Source organism: Panthera onca, chromosome D4 (genome assembly GCF_046562875.1).
Source record: "Panthera onca isolate mPanOnc1 chromosome D4, mPanOnc1 haplotype 2, whole genome shotgun sequence".
NCBI classification, from domain to species: domain Eukaryota; kingdom Metazoa; phylum Chordata; class Mammalia; order Carnivora; family Felidae; genus Panthera; species Panthera onca.
In genome coordinates, this window is record NC_138351.1 from 83,071,640 (window position 1) to 83,080,485 (window position 8,846).

The following is an 8,846-nucleotide window of genomic DNA, read 5'->3' on the forward strand; positions in this document are numbered from 1 at the left end:
CTGAGCCACGCACGTGCCCCAAGACAGCACCTCATCACTAATATGTTTCATACCTGTTCTTCCATACTAACCTTGACATTAAAAGCCTATTTACAGCTTACTTCAAAAACAACTGAAAATATGCATACCAAGGGCTCCAGATGTTACTCTCTGCAGCCACTAGCCTACATTATCAAAACTGTAACACCTTTCCCCTCTGGTTCACTAGCTTTGCTAACTAAAACTGAATTTTCCAGAGTTAAGTCAAGAGCTACCCATTACCCTGTACTTCATTAGGTTAAAATGTAGGTTGTCTAAGTCACACAAAAGCCTGTGATTAGATCCAATGTTTGAGGACTTTTAGATTTACTTGGAGTTATAAATATCGTAAGAATAAACTGCCTCCATTTTAACTGTTAGAAACAAATCATCTCTTTATCAGGTCACTACCCATCTGTCTTTTAAAGTACACTGATTTTCAGTTATGCCAACTGAACACTGGTAACCAAAGACACAGACCCCATTTTCACATTAAGGGTCAATCTACCTAGGGAAGGATCTATTCTTTACTCAAAAGAGTATTATTAGGCCCTACTAAAAAATCTTCGGTCTGGCACAAAACATGCCTTTGAGCCTAAAGTCAATGCATGATTGCTGAATTAAACTGGCAGAACAGGTAGGCATGATTAAAAAAAGAAATCTAGACAGTCTTTAGGACAATTACTATTCGCTTTATGCCAATTGTATTAATACGGTTAAATTCAATTTATAAGCAAAACGCTGATCTGCCCAATAGGATATTGTGTAAAGTCCTGGTACCTGGAAAACTGCAAAGAACAGGAAATTCTGCAGGTGCATTAAGAAACTACACCTTATCCATGACCCAGAAATGCCTCAGAATTTATTACACAACATGCTGCAGAATTCTCACTCTTTAAGTGGAAATGAACCATGAAGTCACACAATGCAAGGCTGTGATTTTATAATGGATATAATGAACTATAACCCTTCAAGTTGTGCTAAAGTTAACTAAAGAAAGCAGATGTTCTACACAGTGTTAGCTATGTCATAAGTTAAGAGAATTTTAGTATCAAATAACTAAAATTTAGGATGGCATTCATTCACACAGCAACACACATATATGGAATGTCTTGTGACACAAACACCATACTCCTCAAAAAAGATGTACTTCAAGGACCCTTCAAACAAGATCTAGGTTAGATTAGGCATGAAAGTGACAATCCAGGTCATGTGGTTACCTCACTATTCAATGCAAGACCTAAAAGTTACAGACTTGCAGATCTTTCAGGCTCAAACCATTTAAATATTTATATCACCACTAATTTGGCCTCATTACTTTACTCTTTTCTGTTTTAACTGACATAAATTTAACTTACATTTCTCAATAAAGTTTTCTAAAATTAGACTGGATTATGAAGCCTCTCATAATTACCTGTCAGAAACAGATTTTCCACAGTTGAACAAATTTTTAAAAACAACTAATTTTCCAATGAAAGGAACTATGCAAAACAAATGAAAACAAAGAGCAGTAAGATGGGTAACGGGGAGGGGTCCAAACCTTATATAAGAGAGTAAAGAACAGATCAGCAGGGCACCTGGCTGGCTCAGCTGGTGGAGTATGGGACTCTTGATTGCGGTTATGGGTTTGACCCCCCACATTAGATGTGGAGATTACTTACAAATAAAATCTCAAAAAAAAAAAAAAAAAAAAAAAAATAGATCAGAGTGCCTGGGTGGCTCAGTTGGTTGAGCATCTGACTTTGATTTTGGCCCAGGTCATGATCTCACAGTCATGAGATCAAGCCCTGCATTGGGCTCTGCGCTAGCCTGCTTAAGATTCTCTCCCTCTCCCTCTGCGCCTCAAAAAAAAAAAAGAGAAAAGAAAAGAAAAGAAAGTCAGCTAGCACAGAAAGACTATTATCGGGACTGGGAATTACCAAGCCCAACTAAATTAAGGTCTAAAAAGCAACTTACTATTTACATTTTTGTAATGTCAATCACAACCAGCATTTTGAAGACTTTTTACAACTAATAAACATTTTTTTAAATATTCATTTATTTTTGAGGAAGGGAGAGAGAGGGAGGGAGGGAGGGAGGGAGGGAGAGAGAGAGAGGGAGAGGGGGAGGGAGAGAGAGAGAGAGAGAGAGAGAGAGAGAGAGAGAGAAAGAGAGAGAGCAAGCGCGGAGGGGCAGAGAGAGACAGAGACACAAAATCTGAAGCAGGCTCCAGGCTCTGAGCTGTCAGCACAGAGCCCGACATGGGACTTGAACTCACGAACTGTGAGATCATGACCTGAGCCGAAGTCAGACACTTAACCAACTGAGCCATCCAGGCACCCAACTAATAAACATTTTTAAAGCATTTAAATATCATTCCTCCTCAAACAGTGTATATAACCTGTCAGAAATGCCAAAAGAATAGGTAATAATTTGAGAATTAAAACTTGAAAAAGGAAAAAGTATTCAATAAATCGTAAAAATGAGGTTTAATGGGGCACCCGGGTGGCCAAGTCAGTTAAGCATGGGACTCCTGATTTCAGCTCAGGTCCATGATCTGTTGGTTTGTGAGTTCGAGCCCACGATGGGCTCTCTGCTGACAGTGTGGAGCCTACCTGGGATACTCTTGCCCTCTCCCTCTCTCTCTGCCCCTTCCCCAAACGCTCTCTCTCTCAAAATAAATTATAAAGTACAAAAAACAGTAATAACAAAAGAAGGCTTAATGCCACTGGAAGAGGAATAGCTTTATTCTCCTGTTCAAGTCACCTAGAATTAGCTGATTTCCTGCAAAATACCTAGGAAAATGTATTTATTATTCCTGATTTAGGAAGTGAATTCACTGAGTGACAGAAGTGCTCCATCCCTGGAAAATTTGCGCTTAGAAGCAATCTCGGGCTACAGCCACAACGCAGAATGTCTCTCACAATCTTCTGCTCATATGCAAGAATTCAAATCAGCACCAACACTCAACTGCAAAAATGAGCCAGGAAAGATAGAGACAGTAGAGCAAGAATGAACAAATTTCAATTTGCAGACATCTCTGACATTCACAGAAGTTTCATCTCTATCCAAGTTTCTCACTACAAATTAATCCGCCTAACACCAAATTCTTAAGTACCAATTATTACTTGACCACGCTAAGAAGAAAAAAGGAACCAAAGAAATAACATCTATTCCCTGTATTTTCATACTTGTAATCTTCCCGAAAGACTTAAACTTGTTTTATATAAACCATCTCAATTCTCATGGGAGGTAGATAGAGTCAGGTTTCTGGAGGAAAAACAAGCTCTAAGGGATTAAGTATCTTGTCCAGCAAGTCAACAGCGAAAATAAAACCAGACCCAATTATTTAGCCTACAAAGTCTAAATAACCTGCTTTCCTTGGTTCATAAACTTAGGACAGTATTTTCAAGTGCCTACAATGTATCTCAAACCACAGAATTTCACGGAACAATACATATAATCACAACACTATTCCAGAATTGAGTATTCAGAGCAAGAAAGTACTGCTTGCCCCAAATCAATAAAATGAACTAACACGATGGACTTAAAAAATACAAGGAGGAAACAATAGCCATATTGGAGAAAATTTTCAAAGGTCACTCTATTCATCTTACACCCTACTCCTCAAATTCTCTGCCAGGGAGCCAAAGGGGTCAAACATGTTCCTGATAATTACATTCTATACAAAAATCAAATCTCAAAATACTGCAAAGAATTTCAATGAAAGGTGTATTATACTTTAAAAACCTTTCCGTCCAAAAATAAAATCTTACAGCAATGACTTCAGAGCATTATTTTGTTGCCTTCATGATGCACTTCAAGCTTGGATTTTAAAAATGATTAGCTCCCAGTTTATTTTTTAAATATTTATATTTACAGATTCAGATTACTTAAAATGTGTTATTCTGCTCAGCCCTCATTATATTTAGGCAAGGTTCCCATTTCCACTCAAACTTTTTATCTGAACATACAATGGCTGCATTAAGATACTTCCTAAATTGACAAACGGAGAAAACTAATCAACCCAGAAAGCTTCCCAAGGTATCAAAGCAGCCCTTTTATTTGAAATCATACTAGGTACTACATTACACACTACATGAAGCTCTCAAAGCGATAATTGAAGTTATTTCTGCAACATGATGAAATAATTTATTTTTTTGCAAAATCTGACAGGACTGAATTTTCTACTGTCAAAAGGGAAATCGTTTTTCAAGATTCTAGAAAACCCTGCTTACTAAGGCAGTCTCAAAGTAGTTTCCTTAATCCTTCCAAATCCCAAAGAATCTAACACAAGCCACAGAACACTGAATGAGACCTGCGCTGAAATATCTGTGCTCAAACCCCTGAAGGTTATTTCCTATGTGTTTGGCAAGCTGATTGGCTTTATGTCCACACAACCCAAAAGTCTTTCCTCAATAAAGCTACCAATATACTCCCTAACTCAAATCAAAATACCAGAAAATCCAACAGCCTCCAACTAAATTTTTCTTCAACTATTTGGGAGAAAAAGTCGACAAACCAGGATCAGCTCTTTGCACCCTGAAAGGGAGTTAAAGAATCTCAGAGCTCCATTGCTGCCACTTTTAGGAGCTGGATGTACATTACCTCTGTCTGCCTCTAGCATGGGACTCAGATATTACATCACTCAAAGCCTGAAAACTGCCCCATTACCCAGAAAGCACCAGGGAAGCTGAGACACTGCACCAAGGTATCCCTTCCTCCCTGATACATAGCCTTCAAAGGCTACTGACACCGGGCCCTGCTCTCTTGCAGTATCTTCACAAAGACATCTGCCCTGCACCTGCTACAATCCTATTTCTATTCACTTGTGGTACACTCCAAACAACCCTGGATGGCTCTTCTACTTGCCCACTTGTCAGGCCAATGTGCTAGGACAATATCCCACCACACACCTCCTCCAAACTTGGGAGTGTGTACTACTGAGCTCTCCCTTATCCTTTCCCCATTCACAGAGTTCTGGAACTAAAATTGGGTTTCTTGATCTCTCTGATCCTAGAGGCATGAACTTCCAGGTATGGTACAAGGGCTTAATGTCCTCCATTTTTCATTAATATCATTCCAGGATACATACACACACACACACACACACACACACACACACACACACACACTCACACACACACTTCAGTTCCATGCCTAGAATGTAATTCCCTCTCTTTTGTTTTGCTTTTTGTTTTTCCAACTTCTGCACTCTGCCTTTTCTTATATTTCCAGTGACCTAAAATTTTTGGCTCTCTTAATTTCTCAAGACTCAAAGTGTTCCAATCTCTCACTTTTCAGCATCCTGCTCCTTCATTCTCTTTTAAGCAACCTGTTTTCCTAACTCCCTCCAACCTGAATAGTCTATTTCCTGCCCCTAAAACCTAGGTAATCTGCTTCCATTACCACCACCCCAATACCATACAGAACCTACCCCTTTCTAGTCACAGACACATTCACACACCTCCCTACCTTGCTCTTCTTTTACCCCATTATAGACACTATGCATTCTTCTACATCCTCTATCCAAAAATATCCTGTCTTCCCCGCCTTTCTTTCCTCTCTTCCCTGCCTAACCCCTTCTACCAGACAAAATCTAGCACCCCCAAGCCACACTTCCCTCTCTCTACATACTGTACTCTAGACCTGCATCCCTCCCCTCCCAACCCATCCCCTACCACCTCCCTCTACCGATTTCCCTTCACACTCGTACCACCCCCCTCCTCCCCAACTTCCCTCCACACTTCCTGCCCCCAAAACATTTCCTTCCATCTGTTTTCGTACCTCAGCAGCCACTCCAAGAACATTCCCCTCACCCCTCACACCTCTGGCCCTCTACCTCACACATACCCCACTCCACTTGTCCGCTCTGATGTCCAACCCCAAAGTTTCCTCTTTCTGCTCCCCCACCTACATCTATACTTCCCACAAGAACACCCTCCATTTCACTCCTCCTGCTACCCGCTAAATACCCTGCACACCTCCTGTCCAGACATCTCCTGTCACTGCCCATCACCCTACTCTAGTGTCCTCACTTCTCTCAAACTCTGGCCCTGTTCCAATCGCCTTCCTCCTTCCCCCCCATACTGATCTCCCCAGAGCAACACTAACACCTGCCTTCTCCTCTAACATGCCCTTCCTTCACATGGCCCACCTGTCCAGCCTCAACACCCTCCTGCCTCCTTCCTGTCTCCCCTACACACCTGCTGGCCAGATACAGTCCTCACATCCCTCACAGGTCTCCAGAAGCCTCTGGGCCTACCCTCACACACACCTCCTGCCTGGAAACCTCCATTTCCCTCACCATCACTCCAGAGTTCCCTAGACACCTCCGGTCCCTCTCTCCCCCACCACACTAGCCCCTACCTGGACACCTTCCTCCACATTTCTCTTCACATTTGTCCGGTGGCCTTCCTTCTGTCTGCCCCCTCTTCCTGCCCCTCACACGCAGCCCCAACCGGGACATCCGCTTCTTCTACTCCTCCCTCGAGTCCCTAATCTTCTCCTTCTATGCCCATCACACTCGCCCCTACCGTCCCCAAGGCCTCCCTCACACCCTCCCGAACCCCCCACAGACTGCCCCCCACACGCCTCAATGTCCTCCATCCCTCTCGCACTCGCCCTGGCCCCAGTGGGCCCCCGGACCTGCCCGAAGGCCCTCCAGCCCCGTTGGGCCGGATCCCTCCACCCTTCATTCTCCCCCCAAGTCTGCCCACACCCTCCACCAGCCCCCCGAAGCCTCGCTCCCTGCCCCTGCCCCCAACGTCCTCCAACACCTGCCCGGAGCCCCTGGCCCTCCATCCTACCCAGAGCCCCGGCGCCGGGTCCCCCCACACTGCCCACGCCCTCCCCTCGCTCGGGGCCGGGACCCCGTCCCCACGAAGGTGAGGAAGGCTGCCCGCTGCCCTTGCCCGAAGCGACCGGGGCACCGCAGCGGCGGCCACAATGCCGGAGCCACGGGGGCCAGGATTGCTCCCGGCTCTCCGCCCGGGCCGCCGCGGCCGCCGCCGCCGCTGCTAAGGACGCACAACAAACAATGCGGGGCCCGGGCCGGCTCCGCCAACCGCCTCAACCGCCGCCTTAACCGCCGCCCGCCCGGGACGGCCCGCCGCGCAGGCGCCTACCCCGCCGCCGCAGCCTACCCGCGCCGCCGCGCTCTGCCCGCGCCCGGTCCCCGCTCCCGCTCCGCCGCCGCCGCCACCTCGTCCGCCCGCGTCTCCGGCTCCTCTGCCCAGCGGCGGCGGCTGCGGCGGCTGCTGCCCTGGTGGCGCTCGCGGCTCCGGTCTCCGCTTCGGCGGCGGCGGCGGCGGCGAGCACGTGACACCGCCCAGCGCGCCCATTGGCCGAGCCGGGGGGCGGGCCCCGCGGCTGCTGGGGAACGGAAAGCCCGCCCCTTCGCTCGCTGCGCGCCCCCTCCACGCGCACTCTGCCGTACCTGAGAGCGCCAGCCAGCGCCCGCCGGCGCCGTGCCGCGCCGCCGCCTGCGCCAACTGCGCACCTGGGAGCGCGCAGGGACCACACGCTGGTGGAGGCCTCATGCACCTGCGAGCGGACGCTTACGTAAGCTGCGTCCCCGCCTTTCTCCCGGCGCCAGGCCCCCGCCCGCTGCAGCACCTGAGCCCTGCTGCGCTAGCGGCGTAACTGCTGCGGAGCGGGGACGAGCTGCGCAGGGAGGCAAGCGAAATCCACGGAAACTTCGTAACTTCCGAATCTGGGAGCGGCTCCCGGATGCCGCGGCAAGCGGGCCTCTTCGGCCCTGCGCCCCGGTGCGGAACGCCCCCCAAACCCAAAGGCTATGCTGCCGAGTAGGCTCCGCTACGCCTCCCCAGGTGAAGGACGGAGAGGCCAGGGGGCTTTGACTTAAAAGCTTCTCTCCCAGCCTCCGCCCCTCCTACACTTACCGGCTGTGTGACCTTGACCAAATTAGAGAACCATTCTGATAGTCCGTGTTATGGTAAGGGAAACTAGGTCAATAATTCCGATTTAGGAGCTGTTGGAGACATGGAAAAAGACAATAGGTGTGAATTCTCCCACCACATAGCAGGTACTGAACAGAAGTTGCAGCTTAGCAACCACCTCTCCTTTTCCCACCCCAGTGGACCTACCTGGAATTGAGTTTGAGGCCAGGACCTCTCTGACCTCCTTATAGTTGGGTCAGACTGGCTGGACACCTACCTGGACAATGCTAGGGAAGAAATGAAGTTTTGCTTTTTTATTTTACAGAATCACGCGTGGGCACTTTCTTGGTACAGCATTCTGCCAGCCAGTTCAGCCCCTTACTGAGCCCCTGCTGCATACCAGGTGCTGTGCTGGATAAGATGCACAGGTGAATGACACAAGGTCCTTGCCCCAAAGGAGTTCCCAGCCTAGGGTAGAAATGACCTGACCACCCAGCAACAGGATTTGGAGAGCTGGGAGTCCAGGAGGGATCCCCCACAACAGCTCCTTCTGGGCCCCTTTCTAACACGCCAGATTCAAATATTTTAACAGCTCTGCGTCATTCACGGAATACAATATGACTACTCTAAGTCAACTTAAAAAGTTTGGTGATCTGGCCTTAAGTTTCAAGGTACTTGTCCTTACCTTTGCCCCTCCTTCAGGCCACCTTAACCCTCCAGCCACACTGAACTTCAACACTGTAGTTACCAGAATCTGTAACACTTCTGAGCCACCTGAGCCAGGCCTCAAATCCCTTTCTACACCTGCCCCTACCTCCAATCGCCCTCACCTTTCTTTACCCTCCTGAAAGAGTCCTTGAGGTTCTTAGATCTTAGAGCACCAGATCGTAATTGTTTTGACTGTCACCTCCCCAGACTGTAAGCACCTTGAAGACATGAGTGGGTTAG

At 47.4% G+C, this 8,846-nt stretch overlaps 1 protein-coding gene across 7 annotated transcripts in view; it reads right to left on the reverse strand.

The window, feature by feature from the left end:
* The window catches only part of STRBP (spermatid perinuclear RNA binding protein), a 151,198-nt gene extending 143,880 nt beyond the window's left edge, over nt 1-7,318 (reverse strand). For 5 of the 7 annotated variants that reach the window (XR_009602775.3, XM_060608747.3, XM_060608745.3 and 2 more), the window contains exon 1: nt 7,143-7,317. The gene's annotated coding sequence lies outside the window, so the exon portion shown is untranslated. Of the gene's footprint in view, nt 1-7,124 lie in introns of all 7 variants that reach the window. The other 2 variants (XM_060608742.3, XM_078436509.2) reach the window with 2 other exon arrangements.
* Nucleotides 7,319-8,846: the final 1,528 nt, after the last annotated feature.